This window comes from Sorex fumeus, unplaced genomic scaffold (assembly GCF_029834395.1).
Source record: "Sorex fumeus unplaced genomic scaffold, SorFum_2.1 ptg000063l, whole genome shotgun sequence".
Lineage (NCBI taxonomy): Eukaryota > Metazoa > Chordata > Mammalia > Eulipotyphla > Soricidae > Sorex > Sorex fumeus.
This window is the reverse complement of record NW_026606120.1, coordinates 27,623,696-27,649,020: the sequence shown is the minus strand read 5'-3', so window position 1 is coordinate 27,649,020 and position 25,325 is coordinate 27,623,696. Positions and strand designations below refer to the sequence as shown.

Sequence of the window (25,325 nt, the reverse complement as noted above, 5' to 3'; positions counted from 1 at the left end):
TGTTGTTACTATGTATGGCATATTGAGTACATCATGGGTGGCTTGCCAGGCTCTGCTAGAATCTCCAAACAAGCTCTCAAAAAAAGAAAAAAACTGAAAAAAAAACCCAGAAAAACAAAACTACACTTCTAGTAAGAAACTCCAATTAAATAGTCATTCTATCAATTATTTGTCATTAAAAGTAGTTAACCGGGAAAATTCCAATAGTCAATACAAAATTTTTGTTCCCAATATTAATATGGCTATCTCTAAACAGAAGATGAAGTAGTTGCTATGTGCTATATTAGAAATTTTATGTGCTATATTAGAAATTTAATCCAAATAATTGAGTAGGATTATAGATCCTCTAATTTGAATTTTCCTAAGGGAATCATCCACATCTTCTCAGTGTTACTTCAAATAATTACCAGAAGAAAACTTCTAAGAAACTTTTTGCCTATATAAATTGAAAATGTAGAAATTTAAATAGGGAACATTAGTTTCAAATTGGGACTTTTTAAGGTTATTGTGATACTTTAAAGGACTGGAGCACAGGTTGGACGCCCTGGGGTTTGTTCCCTGAGCACTACCATGAGCAACCCCTTAGCACCGAGCTTGGAGTTGTCCCTTAGTACTGCTGAGTGGGTCACAAAACAAACAAATAAATAAAACCAAACTATGATTTTTTCTTTGAAAATGAAAAGACAGTCATGAGAAGTCAAAGGATTATGCAGTAACTCTCAGAAAAAGAATCAAAAGACTTTGGAAAAAAATTTTCTAATCAAATTTAATATGCCAAACACAGTAACAACAAGCCTTATGAAGGAGACACTACTGGGCCCGCTCAAGCAAATCGATGAACAACGGGAGGACCATGACCGTGACCAAAATCAAATTTAAAGGAAGAACATTTGGAGACAGCTCAAAGGGTGGAGAACATACAATACATGCAGAATGACTGGGTTCAGTCCCCAGCATCACGTAATCCCCCAAGCACTTCAGGGAGCAACCCCAAGAACTGAGCAAGGAACAGCCCATGAGCACTGCCAGGATGGCCCCACTAAAATGTAAGTAAGTAAAATAAAGGAAAGACATTTAGTACTCAGATGAAATAAAGGATATATGTGCACTGTTCAGCATGGGTTCATATCTGGGCCTACGTTTAGTTAGAAAATATTTTATGAGATAATTGGGTGATTCCCGGTCGTGTGACACCTTATTTTCTAGTTCTTACTCTGGGGAACACGGCAGGCTACCAAAAGTATCTCGCCCGCACAGCAGAGTCTGGCAAACTCCCCATGGCATATTCAATATGCCAAAAACCAGTAACAATGATGAGTCTCATTCCCTTGACCCTGAAAGAGCCAGGAATGTGGCACTTTCTAAAATCTCAGGGCTAGGACGAAGGAGACTTTACTGGTGCTTGCTCGAGGAAATCGATGAACAAGAGGATAACAGTGATACAGTGATACAGTGAATTGGGTGATTGTTAATGTAATTTACAAAGATTATCAAGGCTAACTAAAAAGACAAAAAGCAGATTATCACAGAACAAAATTCTTACACATTTTACTAACTACAAATTTCATAGCTTACATTCAATACTCATTTCACCACTAGATATATCCACACTAATTTAAAAGAGACCATTAATAAAAAAAGGTTAGCTGGCACAGGCTTCTCCCCCAAGTTTTTTCTTATATATATTTGACCACAGGACTCTGTTTCACAGAACAATGGAAATACAGGTGAGGTCATCTAAGAAGAACTTACTGGGGTAAAGATGTCAGTCTGTAATTGATGAAGAAAATACAGCACAGATTTGAACATGGCATAAAACTCCAAGTCCAGCCCTGACCGTTATAAACCTTAATGATAAATTTTTAAGAGACTAAGTGTAAATCCATGCTTCTATTTAAAATCCAAGGTCATTATGCAAAATACAATTCAATTTTATAACATCATGTCAGAATTCTGAGAAAATGCCAAGGAGTGATTAATGAGTACACAAAGTCCCTGTTCCACATATCATAAACAAGCCCTGAGCAGAGTGCATCTATATGCCGACTAGCTGTGGGCATTATTGTCACCACCTATTCCAGAAGGTCAAGAGGGGCTCTGGTTGAACAAGAAAGACAAGTCATCATTGCAATAAATACAGCATGGCTGCAGATCAGAAGAAGTACTCTTTCTGGCTTTCAGTGACTGAACTTTGCAGGTTGGGCTCACTTTTCAGAGCAGTCTCAGCATTGTCTCCATTCGGAGGAATTTTTGTCTCATTTTTCTGATGTGACCATCTCTGTTGGTAAATACATATCACTATGCCAGTGAGGCAGATCGAGATAAATATCACAACTGCTATCACTCCTAGAAAGAGAAGAATGTTAAAAATACAAATTCAGTACCTACATTTTAAAAATCAAATAGACTGTCTTAACATAATTTATATCAAAGTGCTTATATCTATATAATAATTTATATGAGCATATATATCCATAAACAAAAAGTAAAGTAAAGTAAAACAAAGTCATATAAAATTAAGTTCACTTGTAAATCCATACTTTTAGATGTATCTAAAGTTTTAAACCTTTATCCAAAAGACATATGATTATTGAATTTATACTAATTTATACTAATGCTTCACCCTTAGATACAAAAGTGTGACTTTTTAGAGAAGGCTCATTCTTCGTGCTAACAAGCAAGCAGGCATTGGTTATTTTAAAAGTAAAGGTAAAGGTAAAGGCCCTCCCATTGTTCGTCAATTTGCTCGAGCGGGTCCATTAACGTCCCCATTGGAGACTTTGTTGTTACTGTGTCTGGCATATGGAATACTCCCGGTAGCTTGCCGGGCTCTCCGAGAGGGGCGGAGGAATCAAACTCCGGTCTGCCATGTTGGCTGCATGCAAGGCAAACGCCCTACCGCTGTGCTATCGTTCCAGTATGATGTGAATAAAGGTAAAAAAGGTAAAGGCCTGGCAAGCTCCCCGTGACATATTCGATATGCCAAACACAGTAACAACAAAGTCTCCAATGGAGACGTTACTGTGCCCGCTCGAGCAAATGATGTAATATTCTCATAATATTCTCATAATAGTACTGGTGCTGTACTATTGGAACTGCTGTAGTATAACATGTGTATCTTGTATCTGTATGAGGCCAAGGGGTGTCTTAATGGATCTGTATCCATGGAGACCAATATTTTTCTCCCCTTCTATTGCTTATATGCAGGGCTTATGTCTTGTCTCTAATGAATAAAATATAGCACATAAGTAATATACTTCATTATATGTACAGGAGCAATAGCACAGCGGTAGGGCATTTGCCTTGCACGCGGCCAACATGGCCGACCCGAGTTCGATTCCTCCGCCCCTCTCAGAGAGCCCGGCAAGCTACCGAGAGTATCTCGCCCACACGGCGGAGCCTGGCAAGCTACCTGTGACGTATTCGATATGCCAGACACAGTAACAACAAAGTCTCCAATGGAGACATTACTGGGCCCGCTCGAGCAAATCGATGAACAACGGGAGGACCGTGACAGTGACAGTGACTACCAGATACATTAACATGGTGTTCTAGCATTGTCTCACTGGAGACTCTCCTTCTGAAGACTGATAGGTGGCAAATATTCATGCTGGGAGAAAGGATGTGGCAAGGAGAGGCTGAAAGATTCGGAGTGCCAAATGCAAGCTCTTGACAGCAGCCAGAAATAAAATCTAGATTTTAAAACTTTGATTTGTTCAGCCTTCTAACTTTATGATACTTAATGCTGTCACTGACCAGAAGATTCAGCTAAGCTATGACCAAATTCCTAGTCAAGAGAAAATGTGATATAATAAATGTGGGTTGCATTACATAGATAGAAGGGTAAAAATTCATCATACATCAACAGATAATAGATAATATGATAGTCTATTTGCAGAAATATTGATAGTTATATGTCAATTATTTGACATATCTTAATGGAAATGTTTTTATGAATTGAAAATCTTGGCTATGATAGTGATCCTCAATATTAATTGCACAGCAGAGTGAGAATATTGGGGTGGAATTCCTGGATAGAAGTATTATTTTTAAAAAATCACTTATAACTGCACTAGTGATATTAAAATTTCCAAGCTATTAACATTAACTGCTAACTGAAAATGTCATATTGGTATAGAACGGATATTCAATCTATATCAAATCAAGATATAAAAAAGCTCTAGTCAACATACTTTTATGAGGCTTGATAGTAATCATAGGTTAATGACATAATACTATAAAATATGTTACTGCTTAACTACATGATTCAAAATTTATATTATATACTTAGTTTCTTTAGTATATTATCCTAAAATAGTATATGGTAATGTAATAATAGACTTCAATGTAAGTAGAATACAACAGACCCAAAGTTCTTTGGGTGAAGTTTGGGTAGGCTATGTTTTAGGTAAACTCCATTTAAATGGAGATACTGCAGTGTTATTTAAAAAAAAAACAATAACAATTATAAGATTCCTTGATTATACACTTGTCACCATATAATAAAACATCTAGGATTTTATGTATATGATTGACTACTTTTCATGTTTTGAGGATACAACCAATGGTGCTCAGGGCTTACTTTGACTCTGTGTTTGGGGAAAACTATTGGCAGTGCTTGGGGGACCATTTGGGATGCCAAGGATCAAATTCAGGTCAGCCATGAACAATGCAAACATCCTATCTGCTGTTCTGTCTCTCTGGCCGTGGTTGATCAGTTTGTTTGTTTTGTGAGGTTAAATAGGATTCTAAAATAACCTTTCTTCATTCACTAGCTGGAAAGGATGAGATAATTGGCAAAAATGCATCTGATTCCCTCCATTACCTTCCTATCAGCAACTCCAGTGTAATGTGCTTTTGACAAGTTTATTTGCCCATATACAATATTAGTAATCCTTTGTGTTCTTTGATTTACCAGGTTTGAAGATAGTTAAAGCTAATCCTTCTTTCCTGTAACATTTTATTTTCTATACCATTCTTCCCTTTCAATGAGAGAAAACAATAACGTGCAAAATGTAGAAAAATCCACTCACTGATAACATCCCTTAAGCATTAAGTGGAATCTATTAGCAATTACACAAATACTTGGATTTCACAAGGAAATGATCTCAGTAGCCAAGACACTAGGGAACAATCCGTGACACCACTGCACAGATGTGTGGCAGATAGCAAGAGGACCCAGGAATAGTGATCTGGGTTGTTACATTCTCAAGAGCTTCCTTGATCTCATTCTTCATTCCGTCTGTCAAGATACAAGTAGGATTCCTCAGGGAAACAACACTGGTGAGACTTAATGTTTCATATCCAGCCAATGATATTTAGATAAAAGCAATGAAGTTCTAGGGACCATGTCTTTTGTTCTATCATACATTTGACTACTATCTGTGTTCTTCCTAGTAAGTGGGTACCAACTCTGAGGATATTGTGCAACTTTATCATCTTGGATTACTATTCTGAAGACACAAATCACATTGTCTTAAATTGGCTTTTACATTATAGTCGAGTCATTTCTTTACAAATCAACTAGAGGTTCAGAGAGATAATGCAATAGGTTGGGCACTTGCCTGCACGTAGCCAAACCAGATTTGAATCCCACATTTCCATATAGTCTCCTGAGCCCTGCCAAGAACGATCCCAGAGTTTGGAGCCAGGAATTCATCCTCAGCACTGCTGTGTGACCCCAAAACCAAATGAACAAGTAAACAATGTTTCAAGGTTTAATTCAGATTTTAACATGAAAGGAATCCCTTGAAGTGTACATTATAAGTAAGATACTTTTTATTCTTAGAATTATGTAATTGGGATTCCATACTACACTCACTGCAAAAAATAAAAGATGTTGATATAGGAATCAAAACATGAACATTCCCGCATATATTTGCTAACACATTAAAAAAAGTCTGAATACTATGCCAATTTTGGGGAAAATATTGGTGTCCAGAAGAAAGTAAGCAAAATGAGGAGATCCATTCTGAGCTGGTGTCCAGTCTGGCTAAACAGTGGCCACTCAGCCAGATGACCCAGCCTGGGCGCAATTATCTTACTGTGAACAGCTATCAAATGGAGAACAATTTACTTCCTACTCAGCAGAGTTTATAAGGAACTAGCATTTCAGTAATGTCCTTAAAAGAGTGTATGTGTTCTTTGTATGGTAAGTAGGGAGAATTGAAGGAAAATTGAATATTTATTTTTCAGACCAGAGAAAAGTCTATTTCAAGAACATATTTATATATTTACATTGAGTTTTTACTTCTTCAAATATACATAACCTAATATAAAATGAATCCAGGACAATATATTTATATGTACTATATGTATGTGTGTGAGATATCAAACCCAGCTGAAAAGGAATTACAGGTGGGGCCAGTCCCACAATCCTAGTGATTCTTGCTGCATTGGTGAGGGCCAACCAGCTTTTTGCTTTCCGCCTGTGGCCACCAAACAACACCCTTGCGATCAGCAAAGGGTATAGAATGCAAGGCCATGCCTATGCCAGGAATAACCACTTGAGCTACATTCCTGGTCCGAGTTACGTATTTTCACACTTAAGAAAATTACTACTTGGGGCCTGAGTGATAGTACGGTGAGTAGGGTATTTGCCTTGCATTTGGCTTTCCTATGTTTGATCCTCAGCATCCCATTTGGTCCCCTGAATACTGCCAGAGTAATTTGTGAGTGGAGAGCCAGGAGTAATCCCTGAGCATCATCAGGTGTGACCCAAAAAAACAAAAAAGAAAGAAAATTGCTGCTCGCATAGTTTAGCTCTTTGTCTTGATATATACTTTAGTTTTAATCTAATTTCAAAATGTTTTAGGTCAATAGACTGAGATGTGTAAGACTCTATGTCAAATCAAACAAATAAAAATAAATACCTCTTAAAAAATACATGCTGAGAAATATTTAAATATAAATGGCAACTTGCAAATGCAACCATGCTCCTTATTTTAGTGTCTTTCAGTATCCTTCATTAGGATCTTCAGGCGAAGGCAAGGCTGAGGGCCTCTGATACACCAGTGATGCAGAGAAGTGGTATTGCTCTATAGACAAACCACACACCCAACGAGTCTGAAAACATGAGATCCAAACTACAACAACCCGGCCTAACAATGTGCCTGGCAAGGAGGCCATCTGTAGGTAACCTGGGGACACTGGTGAGGGAAGGGGATTCTGGTGGGGGCATGGGGATAGGGCCATACTGGAACCCTGCTTGTCTAAAAATCAACTATGAATATCTTTGGAAACCATGTCATTTTAACACAATCTTTAAAAAAGAAAGATTTCCTTCTTCTAGCATGTCCAGAGGAGCTGGGTTGCTACATAACATTCCTGCGTCAAACAAATCCTTATGGCCTGCTATGGTCCTTGCAGGATGGGACCCGTTCTTCCCAGCTAGGTGCAGGGTTATTCTGACTTGGGGAACAACGGGAGGCGTGGTCATTCTAGGCCTCCTTACCTCCAATGACCGCGGAATCGGGTCTGTCCGCATTAACTAGGGGCTCTCCCTCATCTGTGGTTCCTGAATGACCTACAGCAGAAAAAGGGATAATGACCGAGTCGAGAGGAAAGGAGGGCTTCTGAGAGGGGGAAACCCACATTTAAAACAGAAGCACTGCAAAGGATGCGGACAGCCACGCAGAGGAGGAGGCGAGGCTACAGAGCGGTCAGGAAGGTGCGGAGGGACAGAGCCCGGGGGCTACAGGCCGACCGCGCGTGGCCCATGCACCTGGGCGGAGGGTACGCACCTGCACCGCCGGCGAGCGGGGTGGCCTGGCGTGCAGGGGCGCCGGACCCCGAGCGCCCAGCACAGCCGGACACTGCGCTCACGTGGCCTCGGACCCTGACCCGGGCAGGGGCTGCGGGGCGTAGCGCCGCCTTCAGGGGAGCCGCTGGCCCGAAGCGCACCGCCGACAGGCAGCCGGTGAAGCCGCTTCTTCCCGCGCGGAGCGTGTCGGCGTCTGCTCCGGGGGCGTCTGCAAGAGGAGTTGCGGGAGACCTTAGGGAACAGGGCCTGGGACACGAGGACGCGCGGGCACGGAGGAGGGACAGCGTGCACCTGCACCGCGGGCATTAGGTCGCCCCGCAGCCTCTGCCCGTTCTCCTTGGGACCGGTGAGCAACCAGATTAAGGAGAGGCACTGCAGCTCCCGCCTGCAAGCTCAGGGACGCCAGAACGGTTCCTCTGCCACTTTTCCTTTGTTAGTTTTATTTTGTTTTGATTGGGGTGTGGTGGAGGGCGTTCACAGCTAGCTGTGCTCGGCTCTTGGAGCCACATTCCACGGTGATCACCGCTTATTCCTGGCTCTGTGTTCGGGCATCCATCTTGGCAGAGCTGAAGAGTAATTTGGCGTTGTGCTCAGGGATTACTCCTGGGAGTTCTCAGAGATTGCTCCTGACAGTGCTCAGCGCTTACTCCTGCTACTGCTTCAAGCTTACTCCTGGTTCTGGGCTCAGGGATCAGATGAGATCTCAGGATCAAACCTGATTGGCTGCATGCAAGCCAAGTGACTCACCTGCTACACTCCCTCTCTGGCCTTGCCGCTTGGTTCTTTAAAAGTCATCATTCAAATAATTTGATCAGGACGTGTGGCCCATAATCTAGGTACTGGACAGTGAGCGTACTGTGTTTGGGGGTGACAGGACTATGGCTCCCATCCCCAGGAAAGCCAACAGGCCTGTGAACACAGAATTCAGGACTGTCCACATGGCCCAACCTCACAGTGCTTGGGCGACAGGACCTACTCTTCTCAAATCATCTGTCTTCACGGTGGATGCTGTGTTTTATTCCTGTCCCCCCAGAGCATTGATAGTTCTTGGCTTACTTATATGCCATATATGTATGTCTGATGTACATCACAATACAATATATGCATGTCTGATATACACCATACATACATTATATACATGTCTGACTTACATCGTACATATAATATATACATTAGATTCAGTGCAGAAACTTAGACCGCCTAATCTTTGGGGGACAATTTTGCTATTGAAGTCTTTTTCCCTTTTTGCTTTGATTTTCCTTTCTTTTTGGTTTTGGGGTGCTAGGGACTACCCTCAAGCCACTTTTAATGCAATGTGGGGAACCACCTCATATTAATAAATGGTATGCAATAGCTGAAGCAAAAAATAAATAAAAGCACTAAAGTCTTCACTTTGTCTTTACTGTCACTGTCACTGTCCTCTAGTTGTTCTCATCGATTTGCTCAAGCCGGCCCAGTAATGTCTCCATTGTGAAACTTGTTGTTACTGGTTTTGGCATATCTAATACGTCACGGATAGCTTGCCAGGCTTGGCCATGTGGGCGAGATACTCTCAGTAGCTTGCCAGGCTCTCGAGAGGGGCAGAGGAATCAAAGCCGGCTGGTCCAGTCCAGCCGCTTGCAAGGCAAACACCCTACCGCTGTGCTATCGCTCCAGCACCTTTGTCTTAGCTGTCACTGTCACTGTCCTCCCATTGTTCATTGATTTGCTCGAGCGGGCCCAGTAATGTCTCCATTTTGAAATCTGTTGTTACTGTGTTAGGCATATTGAATATGTCATGGTAGCTTGCCAGGTTTTGCCGTGCTGGCAAGATGCTCTTGATAGCTTGCCGGGCACTCTGAGAGGGGTAGAGGAATTGAACCTGGGTTTGCCAGGTTGGCCATGTGCAAGGCAAATGCCCTACCAGCTGAATTTAATTGAACATGATCATAATCAGAGGTGCCCTCATTGTCACTAAAGTAGGTCCAATGTACTGAATACATTGCTGAAGGGTGGCAGAACCCTTAAACACAGCACTTTGCCATTAGGATTATGCTGAGGTAGAGGCATTGGAAGAACAGCTGTTTCGCAAAGGTTATTCAGGCCTCCTTTTTCTTCTTGATACCAGAAGATGAAACTTCTATGTGGAAACTTTGCTCTCCAAACTAGCAAGAAAGGAACATTACCACCAGAGCTGGAGATTCAAGTTCAGAATGTCTGGAGAAGCAAACTGTGTCATACAAACTCTTATCTTCTTTACAATATATTTCAGCTACTCTTTTGTAATCACTACATTTTGTTCAACTTAATATACTAACAGGTGGGCCTATCTGCTTTGCCATCTTCATTTTCCTAACGAGGAATCTAGTACACATTATTTTTTTTAAATCAAGGTAATCTATCTTATATCAATTTAATTCCTATAACAAAGAAGGAAGGAGTAAATTATTGCATACTACAAACTCACGGATTGAATTTCTTAAATCATATTATAAATGTAACATTCATTCCTATTGAACTCATCTAATTATTTCATTCTTGTTCTTGAAAGGCAAATATTTGATATCCATATTTCTTCTGACTTGGAAAATTTCATTATGTTCTGTTGTTTGAAAAAAATAATCTAACTTTAAGACACATTTAAGGCAAATGTGCTGAAAGTCAAATGGGCTTACACATTCTGTTCAGTGATAATTTTAATGTTGCAAGCATAAGTGCTGACCACGTAAAGCATCTCCAAAAACAACTAAAATTAGTGCAGGATAATGATCATATATTTCTATTATAATGATAAACATTGCTCTGAAATTTTTTTATTAAATTGATTATATTTAGATAGATTTCAAACTAATATAAAATAATTCTGGTTCAAATCAACTAAATGATTATAAATTATAATAATTCTTTAGAAATCTATTTTTAAAATTTTACATTCAGACAATACATATATTTCTTAAACAAGGACATCTTTACTGTTATAAACTTGACAGACTACCAGGAAGAAATAAATTTCAAAAATAATAGCAATACAGAAGTTTTGCAAGTCTAAAATACTAAAGAAGAGGAAGAAGAAAACCAATTAAAATCTAGTCTCAAAAGAGAGTTTTAGGGAAAGCTTATTTTCCTGATCAAATATAGACATGAATACAACAAATGCTGAGGTAACAGAGTGAATTACTTGTCTTGATAGTATTTTAGCACTGTCCTCCCTTTGTTCATCAATTTGTTCAAGCAGGCACCAATAACACCTCCATTTTGAGACTTGTTGTTACTGTTTTTGGCATAACAGGAAGCTTGCCAGCTCTGCTGTGCGGACAGGATACTCTTGGTAGCTTGCTAGGTTCTCCAAGAGGGATGGAGGAATCGAACCAGGGTCAGTCATGTGCAAGGAAAATGCCCTATCCGCTGTGCTATTGCTTCAGCCCACTTGTCTTAATAAATAATAATTTAGTGAAATTTACTTTTTAAAGACCACCAACCTACATCTCTGTAGGTAGTGCCGTTACTACAGGATGTTGGTTCTGCGACATATTGCATTATATTTTCCTCTATTTCAGGAATTTGTGTTTTAGACATATGAACGTTTAAGGGTTCATGTACATGGATTTACGTCAGCACAAAAAGTACCCCTGAGCTGTGAACATGCTCATGCTTACATGCATGTATGGCAACAAGTCACATCAAAAAACTTAATGTTCACAGTTTCCATCTTGAAATCAACTTTGTGGTTCTTTCTTTTCTTGCAAGGCATACCCGATGGTGCTCAGGGTTTACTGCTGACTCTGTGCTCAGGGGTTACTCAGTCCTGGCAGTGTTCAAAGGACACTGAGAATTTAACTCAGGGGATTAATCTCAGGTTGGCCACATTAAACACAAGCATCTTATTATCTCTCTGGCACCTATAGTTTATTTTTTGATTGGAGAAACTGTGTCCACTTTTTTCTCAGAATACAAGATTAATATTTAATCTGAATCCTACTGTTCAAAATATAGTTTTAATCATTTTAGACAAAGTATATATTCAGTGCTTGAGTAATACTTCACTCTTCCTTCTCCAGAAGAATAATTATTTAATCATTGTCTCTTTCTTTCACAAATGAAAAATTGAATGATGATTACAAAAACATTATTTGTCACTGTAACTTTATTTTATCTTATTTTATTTGTTTTTTGGGTGACACCCGGCAATGCTCAGGGGTTACTCCTGGCTTTGCACTCAGTAATCTCTCCTGGTGGTGGGGGACTATATGGGATGCTGGGAATCGAACCCGGGTCGGCCGCGTGCAAGGCAAATGCCCTACCTGCTGTGCTATTGCTCCAGCCCCTGTCACTGTAACTTTTGTTCAGAAAATTTTGGAAATTTTTCTCTGTGATTTTTTTTGAAATTTATCTGTGCTTTCAGAAATGTTTCAAGATTTGTCCCAGAAATGTGTCTTTTCTCATGAATTCATAAGTGGATTTATGTCTCTTAAATTTCTTAGCTCAAAAAAAATGGGCCTGTAAGTATATCTAATAATTGTCTTTCTTCTAGTTTTCTTCTTAGATCTTCTATTATGCATGTTAGGTTTCTATATTTATTTCCAAATGCCTTTTTATTGTCAAACCTAATTTTTCTGATCAAAGTTGTCATTCACCAGAACCAGATCCATACAAACTCAGCATCAGAATAAATAAAGTGTTATTAAAAAATATATTGAGTATCATCCATCTTTCCTACTACTTGCCTTCTGAAAATCATCACTAAGGATCCTTCCTTTCAACTCAATTTGTTTGACTGTTTAAAGTGAAAGGAAATAAAATTAAAGTGGTGGAGGGGAGATATTAGAATTATTCATGCATTTAAAAATGTATACCTCAAGATGACAAAGGATTTGTTGTCATAATTGAATTCACCAAAACTTGAAAATACAGGCATATTAAGAAAAAAAAAAGTAAATGGAGACTTTAAAACAAGGGCAAAAATAATGTGAAAAAATGTATAAAAGTAAAACACAATTTATGACAATGGCCAAAAAGAAGGTGAACAAGTAAAATGTAAATGAAATATTTTAGGATTTTTATATAGTTTAGGATGCATTCAAAGTAGTAGTAGGTAATTGAAAGTAGCATTAAGTTATTCAAGGATGCATAGTTTATTCATAGGAGTAATTGAAAAACATTGAGGCAAAAATATAATAATAAGGAAGTTAACTGCCCTAAACTGCCCATCAAACTACCCATCAACATAAAAATATAGACATTGTGATACATTTCATGCAATAAAAAAGCTGCAAAAGAATGAGTTACCATTACATGCACCAGCACAGATACAGGCTCAAAATACTTTTTAATGGAGTAAACTGAGTATAAAATGTTTAGATTTTGTCATACCCAGCTTTTCTCAGGGCTTATTCCTATAGCTCTGTGCTCAGGGATCACTCTGGGCAATGCTCAGGGGACCATATGTGGTGAGAGAGATTGAACTAGGGTTGGCCACATCTAACCCCAGTAAGAGGGTGACTCCTTACTCCTGTATTATCTCTCTGGCCTATAAATATAAACCTTGCCCTACTATTTTAGAGTTGATAAAACAGTAAATTTCCTTTATTTTAAATAAAAGACATAATTAGCAAATGACTACTTTGCAAACCTTCTCAGTTTATCTTTCCAACACTCAAATTTGAAGAGTCGGAAAGAAGTGAAATAGCATTCTTTACCCAGACATCTCTTCTTTTTTGGGGGGAGGGTGCGGGGAGAGTTCATGCCCAGCAGTCCTCAGAAGCTCAGGACATACTCCTGGCTCTGCACTCAGGGATCACTTCAGGTGAGTTTTGAGATGTCGGTGACCAAACCTGGATTGGCTGCATGCAAGGTAAGTGCCCTATCTGCTGTAAATATATACCTCCAGCTAGAATATGGTCATCTCTACCTGAAGGAAAGATGAAGTCATGCAATCTGCTGCAACATGGATAGATCTGGAGAATATCTTACTGAGTGAAATGAGTCAGAGGAGAGGAGCAGACACAGAATAATCTTACTCATATGCAAGGAATTTGTTTATCCACCCTCTGCCCCATGCCCCAAAAGCTGTGCCTCCCTTATATTCGTGGCCTTAAAGCTTATGCCCTCCAGTTTCTTTTCTCTTGTCATCAAATTTGGTTCCATAACTGATGTATTCATACATTAGAATAAAAATCCAATGTTTTCATGGATTTGCCCATTCTGGATGGGCTGGAGCCATAGCATAGCGGGTAGGGCGTTTGCCTTGCACATGGCTGACCAGGGTTCGATTCTTCCACCCCTCTTGGAGAGTCTGGCCTGCTACCGAGATTATCTTGCCAGCATGGTAAAGCCTAGCAAACTACCCATATTCGATATGCCAAACACAGTAATAACAAGTCTCACAATGGAGAGGTTACTGAGTCCATATGAGCAAATGGATGAACGATGGGAGGACAGTGCAGTGCAGTGCAGTGCTACCCTCTCTAAATATTAGGTACCAAAAAAAAACCCTCAAAAAAGAGAAAATCTACAACAGATATTTTCAGCTATATTAAATCTTCAGAGAAATATGTCTAGAAATGTTTCTAGGATTTTATTTTATCTATTTGACTAAATTTACTTAGCATCAGTCTACAGCATCTCAGAACTTAAGGGATACAGCCTCAATCATGGAGTATGATTCTGTGGTGAGTGGGTTGGTAGGAATTTTCTTCTGTTTCTAGTTTGTTCAGTGCTTTTTGTCAAGAAAGCTTAATTGCTTTTTTAAAAATAAGGTATGTTACACTGATTTGCCTCTGTTGCACGCACCAACTTTAAATTCCTGGGATAAATCCTATTTGGTCACAGCACACAATTTGTTTTATGTTACTGAATTTAATTTACTAATATCTTGTTGAGACTTTTACATCTATATTTTTTCCTGAAATTTCTGAGTTCTGCATCTTACCACTCTACAATTTTCCTTTTGGAAATTTCCCTCTGACTTCTGAGACAAAGCATAACAAAGATGAACATATGCCACAAGAAGTCAATGAAGTTTTTAATATCTACTCTCTTCACACAGATTTTAGGAACTGATTTTCATAAATTACTTATTAATATATTTCACATCTAGAGAATTTCAATTGTATATGAAAATAATGTATCCATGCAGAAAATTGACCCCATAAGATTTAGTCATATGACTATCCTGATTTGAAATACAGTGGAACTTTGAACAACATGGGCACTGCACATGTCAATTTTGTACAGACTAGTGGGCTGGAGCGATAGCACAGCAGGTAGGGTGTTCACCTTACAAGCGGCCAACATGGCCGACCCGAGTTCGATTCCTCCGCCCCTCTCGGAGAGCCCGGCAAGCTACCTGAGTATTCGATATGCCAGACACAGTAACAACAAAGTCTCCAATGGAGACGTTACTGGGCCTGCTCGAGCAAATCAATGATCAACGGGAGGGCCTTTAGCTTTACCTTTACCTTATTGTGGAAGTAGGTGAAAGTTTACAGTATTAAAAATACAGTAGATTACTCAGAATGTATTTTACCTTTATTATAAATTTCTTATCAAATAAGAAATTCGATATGCCAAAACCAGTAATTACAATGGGTCTCATTCCCCTGACATTGAAGGAGTCACCAATATGGCAGCGTTGAGAAAGATGAGGAAGGAGAGGCTGATAAAATCTCTAGGCCAAACTAGGCTGCCAAAACAAAAAAGACGAAAATGAATGTACATTCAATGCACATACACTGGCATCAGATGCATCCATTGAGGACCTGATGGTACAAGCACAAAAGATCAAGTATGACATCATTGGTCTGACTGAGACAAGAAGACATCAATCACATCACGCTATTTTCGACACTGGAGAAAAACTGTTCCTCAGAACATGCGACAAAAGAGGCATCGGAGGCGTCAGTGTCCTTGTAAACATGAACTTGGCCATGAGCATTGATTTATTCAAATGCCTAACAACCCAAATCAGATGATTACAGTTGAATAGATGTGGCTCACTGCTGGCAGTTTTTATCTTCATTGTCTATGCACCAACATCCGATTATGATGAAGGAGAAATTGAGAAGTTCTACATGGAGCTGGAGAATTTCTATAAAGAAGACCACACCTTCTACAAGATCATTGTCATGATTTTAATGGCAAGATAAGATCGAGAAGATCAGCCGAAGAACTCCACATCAAGACCCATGGCCTAGAATGGAATGCACAGGGAGAGTGACTGTCTGAGTTCATCATCCATGGTAACTCAGAGTTCCAGAAGGCCGAATCTAAACTTTAAAGTTTAAGAAGAGAACTCCCAGAAAGACCACCAACTGGGAGTCTCCTGGTGGATGGTTCTAAAACGAAATTGACCACATCATATTCAATCAATGGTCTTGCCTGACCGATGTCACTGTTGTCCCAAAATTCCAAAGGGGATCAAACCACCATCTCCTTTGTGCAAAATTCTGCTTCACAGAGTGGGGAGAAAGGGCTACAAAGTTTAAGAAGAGAATTCCCAGAAAGACCACGAACTGGGAGCTCTTTGGCACTATTGGGGCAACATGGGAAGATACCACCTTTGACAACATTGACAAAGAATACGATCGACTGGTTCAGCATCTCCATGATTGTTCAAGGAACACCCAGACAGAGATAGCTAGAAAAAGATGCCTGTCTTCAAAAACTCTTGAGCTCATTTGCCACCATGGCTTGACACAAGCCTCAGGTAACCGCAAGCGAATGTCTGAGCTCGCAAAGCAGTGTAGAGAAGCGATAAAGGAAAACCTCAAAGAGAGGAATAGCAGTGCTGCCTCATGTGGCAGAAGATAGGAAAAGCATTCACAACGTCCGACTGTACTTCGCCAACTACTAGACCAAGATGACTGCCCTCCGACGTCCTGATGGATCTATCACATCTTCCAAAAGGGCAATGGAGAAGATCATCTATGACTTCTACTCGGATCTCTTCGATAGCCACATCCATCTGCACACATAAAAAATTCCACAGGATGGATATGTTGTTCCCAAGGTTTTCCCTTCTGAAACCTGACACACCATTTTGTTGGTAAAGAAGCAAACAGCACCTGGCCCAGACAATGTCAGACCCAAACACCTGAAGAACCTGCAGTCAGTACTCATTGATACACTGGCTCGGCTTTTCACATGCTACATGTCTGAATGCAAGGTTCTAGCCCAATGGAAAAGCAGCAGGACTGTTTTACTATACAAGAAGGGAGACATCCATGACATTGGCAACTATCGCCTGATCTGCCTGTTGTCTGTGGTCTGCAATCTGTTCACTCGAGTCATCCTGAATAGGATTGGCAGAACACTAGATGAAGGACAACTATGCAAGCAAGCCGGGTTCCACAAAGGATTCAGCACGATTGACCACATTCACATGATAACCAAGCCCATTGAGGTCTTTCAGGAGTTCAAATACCGCTCTGTCTAACGTTCATTGATTTAAAGAAGGACTTTGATTTTGTTGAGACTTAAGTGGTCGTCGAAGCCCTAGCTAAACAGGGCATTCAAACTCACTCAATACATCATGATCCTCCATGAGATGTTTTATGGATTCACTACCAAGATCTCTCCATTGTACAAGACAGTGATCATCCATGTCAAAAGAGGGGTTCGGCAGGGTGATACCATTTTACTGAAACTCTTCAGTGCCACCCTCGAGAACATCATGCAATGACTGGAATGGCAAGGAATGGCAGTGAAGATAGACAGTAAGCAACTACACCATCTCCGCTTCGATGATGACATCATTCTAATAACATCAAACATTAGCCAAGCAGCACAAATGCTGGTCAACTTCGACTGTGAATGTGGAAAGGTTGGAATACAGCTGAATCTCATAAGACAATGTTTATGAGAAATGGACTCGTTCCTGATGTTCCATTCGCTCTCAAGGGAATGAACATCTCTGAATGCAACAGTTATGTGTACCTAGGTCGAGAACTCAACATGATGAATGACCTGGCACCTGAGTTGCACAAAGAAAGAGAGTGGCTTTGAACGCCTTCAGAGCGTTTAAGAAATAGCTACGGGGATGAAGAACCTCTGGCTCCATGCACATCTCTTGATTCCACTGTTCTTCCTGCATTAACATACACCTCAGATACCTGGTCCCTACAAAAACAGGATGAGAATGCTATGCACGTCTCCCTAAGAGGAATCAAAAGAGCTTTGCTTGGAGTATCATGTTTCACTCAAATGACAGAAAAAATCTGATGTTCCGACCTCCGTGGACAATCAAGAATCAGGGATGCTGTCTTGTTTGCCAAGGCATCGAAAATCAGGTGGGCTGGATACGTAATGAAATTTGGAGATGACTGCTGGACTAGAGGCATTATCGACTAGATTCCACGGGACGTCAAAAGACCGTGTGGCCACCTATCTACAAGATGGTCAGACTTCTTCGTCAAAATCCTGAACAATTGCTTTGAGGCTCTTCGTGTTCCTGGAATGAGCAGACACCATTGGGCTACACTAGCACGTGACAGAGAAAAATGGAGACGTTACTGGCGTCCGCCCAAGCAAATCAATGATTAACAGGAAATCAAGTGACCAAGTGATCAAGTGATGAATTTCTTAATAGCATTTTCTTTCTCACTTCTTTTTAAATGAATACAATATGTATATAATCATGGTCATCCCGTTGTTAATCGATATGCTCGAGTGGGCCCAGTAATGTCTCCATCGTGAGACTTCTTGTTACTGTGTTTGGCATATCGAATACATCACGGGGAGCTTGCCAGGCGTTGCCATGCAGGCGAGATACTCTCGGTAGCTTGCCGGGCTCTCTGAGAGGGTGGAGGAATCAAACTCAGGTCGGCCGTGTTGGCTGCGTGCAAGGCAAACACGCTACCGCTCTGCTATCGCTCCAGTCCACGTATATAATAAAACATACAAAATATCTTCACTGACTGTGTATATTATTGTCATGGTTTATGGCCCATACCACGTCTAGAACAGCACTTTGGTGTTAATAAAAATTATACTCAAGTATTCAAATGCAGGGTATAACATTCCTTCTGAACTCTGCCTTATTTAAGTGTCAACTATATAAACATCTCATTGCATTTCTTTCCAGTGTTGGCATGGAACTGGGGAAAAAGGGACCCTATACACTGCTGGTGGGAATGCTGACTGGTTCAGCCATTTCAGAAAACAGTATGGATGATTCTCAAAAAATAAGAAATTGAGCTCTCATTTGACCCAGCAATATCACCCCTGGGAATATATTCTGGAGAGGCAAAAAAATATAGTCAAAATGACATCTACACTCGAATGTTCATTGCAGCACTGTTTACAATAGCCAGAACCTGGAAAAAACCTGAGTACCCAAGAACAGATGACTAGTTAAAGAAACTTTGGTATATCTACACAATGGAATACTATGTAGCTGCTAGAAAAGATCAAATCATGACCTTTGCCTATAAGTGGATCAACATGGAAAGTATCATGCTAAGTGGAATGAGTCAAAAATAGAGAGACAGACATAGATTGCATTCATCTGTGGAATACAAAGTAACAGAATGGAAGACTAGCACTCAAGAATAGTAGAGATAAGTACCAGAAGCTTTGCTCCATGGCTTGGAAGTTGGCCTCACATGCTGGAGGTAAAGGCAGCTCAGATAGAGAATGGAACACGAGGTAAAGTGTGGTTGGAGGACCCACTTGGAATGGGAGATGTGCGCTGAAAGCAGACTATAGATCAAACGTGATGGCCACTCAATACCTCTATCGTAAACCACAACAGTGAAAGGAGTGAGAAAACAAAAGGGAATGCTCTGCCACAGATTCCATGTGGGGTGGGCGGAATCGCATGGGGTGTGTGTGGGAAGGCTACTGGGATCATCGGTGGTGAAGAATGGGCACTAGTGGATGGATGCGTACTCAAGCATTGTATAACTGAAACACAAGCACGAAAATTTGTAATTCTGTAACTGTACCTCATGGTGATTCATCAATAAAAAAATTTTTTTTAATGTTTGGAAGAATTCGCTAGTGAATCCATCCATTAATTCTTTCCTTCTGCCTGGTTTGGGGTACTTTTTATGGTCCTTTCCTAAGATCTTAAGCTATGAAGTCAAGTTATTTATGTGGGTTCTATCTTCCTTCCTAAGAAACTCTTGCAGCACTGTAAATTTTCCCCTTAATACAGCTTTAGTTTTGTCCCATAATTCTGGTAAGTCGTGTCTTCATTTTCATTTGTTTCCAGTTATCTTTTGATTTATTACTTGATTTCCTTCCTGACCCACTTGTTGTTCAAAATTGAGTTGTTTAATTTCCAGGTGTTTGATTTGGTTCTCTGCATTTATATGTGATTAACTTCTCTCTTCAATGCATCGTGATCTAAAAAGATAGTTGATACAATTTCTATATTCCTGATTCTATTGAGGTATTGTTTTGTGACCCAGCACGTGGTCTATTTTGGAGAATGTTCCATGTGCACTGGAAAGAAATGTGTATTCTCTCTCTTTGGGATGTAAAGCCCTGTATAGATCTACCAGCCCTCTCTCTTCTATTTCTTCCCCCAAAGTCAGTGTTTCCTTGCTGAGTTTTAATCTTCTTCAACTATCTAGATGTGCTAAGATGGTGTTGAAGTCTCCAACTACTATTGTGTTGCTAGTAATGTCCTTATTAAAATCCTTTAGCAGTTGTTTTACGTATTTAGCTGGTCCCTCATTAGGTGCATATACATTTAGGAGTGTGATTTCTTCCTGCTGTACATATCTATTGATTATCCAAAAAATGGTCTTCTCTGTCCCTTCTAATCTTTTCCACCTGAAATCAATGTTGTAAGATATTAGGATAGCCACCCCGGCTTTTCTGAGGGAGTTGTTTGCTTGCAGGATTGTTTTCCATCCTTTGAAGTAGAGACTATGTTTGCTCTGACTGTTCCAATGTGCTTCTTGTAGGCAGAAAAATGTTGGATTCAGTTTCTGAATCCATTTTGCCACCTGTGTCTCTTAATTGGTGCATGTATACCATTGGCATTGAGAGATATTATTGGCATAGGGTCTTGTGCCATCTTTCTGTCGATGTTGTGCTTGTAGGATTTTTTTTCTTGCCCTTTTAGTCCTTGTTTTAAGTTTGGTTTTGAATCTATAAAGTTCCTGAGCTATTGTTTATCCATGAAATAGTGTATAGTTCCTTCAAGTTTGAGTGAAAGTTTAGCTGGATAAATTATTCTTGTTGAGGTGTTAATTTCATTGATTTTCTTCACTACATACCACCATTATCTTTGGGCTTGAAGGGTTTCCTCTGATAGGACTTCTGTAAATCTAAGGTGTGATTCTTTGTATGTGATTTCCTTCTTTGACCTTGCTGCTTGCATTATTATGTCTCTACCCATGGCATCCATCATTCTGACTATGATATGACTTTTTATTAGGTTTCTTTTAGCTGGCACACTTCTGCCTCCTTGGATCTGATGCCTGCATTCTCCAGCTCTGGGAAGTTCTCGGTGATGATATCTTTAACTGTGGCTTTTTCATTGGGTTTGCCTCCCTGTCCTTCTCGTACTCCAATGATTCTCGTGTTGTTCCTCTTGATTTCATTCCCTAGGACTCTGATTCATCCTAAAGCTATTTTGAGGTCTTTTCCCATTGCTTGTTATTGCCTGTAAGCTTTCTGCTGCTCATCTTCAAGCTTACTTATTCTGTCTTCAGCTGTAGTCATTCTACTGTTGAGGGCACCCACTGAGTTTTTTATTTCATCTACCGATGCTTTTATTTGTGACATTTCTATTTGCAGCTTTTTTACTTCTTCTCTCATTTCTTCCTGAGTTTTATTGGCTGTCCATTCCATTATTCGTTTCATGTCCTCCTTTAACTTGCTGAATGTATGTTCCACCTTTTCTTTGAGTTCGTTGAACGTCCTCAACATTTCATCTCTGAATTCTTTTTCGGAGACATCCTATTTGTGGGTAATTCCTGTTGAGCACTCTGGACTCTTCTTCATCCTCTCCCCATGGTGGGGATTGTTTCTTCAAGTTGTTGTGGTGGTATGGAGGTGGGACCTTCCTGTTCACTATCAGTATTCTTTTCTTGCTTTGAGAAAGGATTCTGGATGAGCTTGGTTGATGGAGGTGGCTGTTTCAGTATACTTTGATTGGACTAGGCCAGTGGTCTATAGCCTAATGTGTTTGGGATAGTCAGGATGTCCACTTTAGAATAAGGAAATGGAGGTTTAGCTGTGAGTCCAATGTGCTGGGAAAGGGGGAAATAAGCTGCCGCTCGGAGGCTACACAAAGCATGCTGCCATACCTGTGGGTGGGAGGGGCCGCTTATGTCCCTGCTGCTGTCATTGCTGTCATCTAATACCCTCTGCGGTGCTCCTGACGTTTCTGGGCGCCATCTATTGGCAGTGCTCCACATTTGCCTCTGCTGGAGCTGGGGTCTTGCAAGGCCCTGAGGTTGGGTCTGGGCCCATGATTTGTATTTAAATTAGGATTAAGCTGTTATTATATAGAACCTTGAGAAAGAACCTAATTAATCATCACTAATAAAACTGATTAAAAATAGGGAAAAAGAGAGTACATTGATTTGACAATAATTATCTTTTTCCAAAGGAAAGTCATAGTACATAACAATAGTAAATTGGTCATATAAGGAAAAAAGATAAAATGGTTATTTTTAGCAAATGGATAGCTGAGTGGATGAAAACAGCTTACAAGAAAAAAGTGCACGCTACCCGTGATGTACTCGATATGCCAAACACAGTAACAAGTCTCATGATGGAGACGTTACTGGGCCCCCTCGAGCAAATCGATGAACAATGGGAGGACTGTGACCAGACCGTGAACATGAAAAAAGTTGCAATAATTTGCTTTGAGAAATTGATGCATTTTTTTTTTACCAAGACTGATGGTGTATTTTACTATAATTTAATAAAAGGAAGTTTTCTTTATGCACTCTAATTGTGAACAAAAGAACTATAGGCTTCTTGTAGTTACTTATATAAAAGTAGCAACAAAATTAGATTAAAAACCACCCTAACATAAAGTCATCTAAAACATGAAATATTTTATGAGCTTTTAATCAAGATGCATGCCCCTAGACACAGGTGAAATGAATATGTATAATTTTATTAGAGTTAATTTCTACAGGCTATAAATTTTACTTGAATTTCAACTTTAACTTCTAGCTGAAAAAGATAGTTCTTAACATATTACTCTTGAACCATGTCATTAATATTTCAAATTCTGTGCTAATACCTTCTATATTTAAACTTGTAGGAAAATTCAAATGTATATAATGAACTTTATCATTTTACTTTTTAATTAAAATGATCTCCTTCAAAAATGTGGTTAAATCACTTTTCATAGTTAACCACATACTTCTTTATTGTCTTGATAAAATTTTTTTCAATTTTACACTTAGTGATAACAATTTTCTATCTTGAATCATGGAAACTTCTGGACATGCCTCCTTTCTCCTCACAGACAGTGGAGTCACTGATGATAGGAAATTGTGTCTTTATTTATTTTGTTCATTGAACGTGCCTGTCGTAATGACTTGGAGGAAAGTACATCTAGACATTTCTTCTGGCATTGAGAAAGAAATCAGCTCCCGGGGGTAGACAAAACCAAAATTCCACTCAGAGACTGCATATTTTCTAAGTGTGGCTCTGGGTGGTCTCATGGATTACTGGAAATAATCTATTAAAAGTCTTCTCAAATATAACTAGCATTAGGGCACCCAAAGAGCTCAATGATAAATTTTAAAAAAGGAACTCTTCTCATAAAAATGTTCTCATCTACTTGGATAAAATTTCCTCCACTTGGATGTTAAAAGCTCCATTTAAACAGTTATAGTAAATTTACTTCTTATAATATGTTCAGCAACGTCATTTTGTTGAGCACAGTCTCCAGGGAGGAAGGTCCATTCCACTGTTCTCTAAGGTAAATGTGGTCTTTGATTTTTATCTTTGTCCTTTTAAGAATTTTATTATATCTATATGCATTGCTGTTGTTATCATTACAGAATGCTAGGCGATCAGTTTATTTCTTTCAGTGGTTTTCCAGTTCTTTGTCATTTCTTATACTGTGTAAGTGTTTTAGATAGAAGTACAAAATTCAATTACATCATAAAAAATAGGGAATACAGATGACCAAGAAATTTAGTCAAAGTCATATATTGGGACCCAGATGCTGAATTCTACAACTGCACTTCTGTAGCTGCAAGTGTCTCCTATTCCAAATGGGAAATAGTTGCTCCCATCTTCATTTCTGAGCAAACTGATCCATCACTGTTTCCACAAAAGAGGAATGGAACTAGAACAGTGACCTCAAACAGGAGCCTAAATGTTAGCTGCCTTTCGGTCAAAGAATCAAGAAAGTCTTTATCCACCTTTAAGGCACCTTTATAATACAGAACCACCACTAGAGCAAGTCAAGAAGTCACGAATCTCCCAAACTAGTTTAATCTGTTTAATCTGGGATTAAAAACCTAAACTAGCTCAATCAAGAGGTAAAGTACACTCCTGATTTAGTTTAATCTGGATCTTCAACAGTTGCAACTAGAGATTTCACTTAAGATGCATCACCACTTGTGCCTTGTCACCTTCACAAGAGCCCTGGCAAAGAACTAGAATTTGTAATATTTCCTTTGTCCATAAAATAAGAAATCATAATATTTGTCCATTGTCTGACCAAAAGTCATTATAGAATTTACAGTTACTGTGTATTTTTATTATCCATTCATGGGATTTTCCTAATCTCAAGTTTTAACTAATGCACATGTATACAACTGGGATGTCCAGACCAGGAGTAGCAACAAGGTATAGTAACATTACTCTTAACAGTATACAGAGATATTATTCATAACAGTATAAGTCATAGTGCCTAAATAATTGTTTTAAAATTGGGGTAAAATAAATGACCTAAAGAAACAGTATATCATTGACTGAAAAGATAATACAGACTCTTTTGAACTATTGATCACAAAATATGGAGTATAGCAGAAGTAATTAACAGCCACAAAAGGGTTTTCCCCCATAACACTTAAATCTCAATAAAATATCTTATATATGATCAAAAAGATAAACTATGCCTTTCAAAGCTTATTTTAAATTAATTCTTGATGAAAAGGAAAAATTTAAATGTATAATGAGATTTATATCTAGAGGTGAAGAGACAGTACAGTGGGTGGGGCATTTTCCTCGCATGCAGGCAGCTTGGGTCTCATTGCTGCACCACCTATTGTCCTTTGACGCCTCCCAGGAGAAATCCTTGAGGCCAGAGTGAGGAGTTAGTCTGAGCACAACTGGGTGGGCCCAAAAACCAAAGGGAAAAAATCATCTTCAAATAAAAGAGTATCATGAATCTGAAGAGAGTGAATAGTGGTCATGAAGGTATTTTGTAGAATATCACATCTGTAATTTGCTACTGTAGCACTGTCCTCCCGTTGTTCATCGATTTGCTTGAGCGAGCACCAGTAACATCTCCATTGTGAGACTTGTTGTTACTGATTTTGGCATATTTAATATGTCACAGGTAGCTTGCCAGACTTTGCCGTGCAAAAATTGTTTTAATATATGGGGAAATACATGAATGAATATGAGTTAAGCGTAGGATGCAAAACTTGCA

At 39.4% G+C, this 25,325-nt stretch overlaps 1 pseudogene; it reads right to left on the bottom strand.

Moving 5' to 3' along the window:
* Positions 1 to 2,152: 2,152 nt before the first annotated feature.
* Positions 2,153 to 25,325, bottom strand: part of LOC130035184 (contactin-associated protein-like 3) — a 201,800-nt pseudogene continuing 178,627 nt past the window's right edge.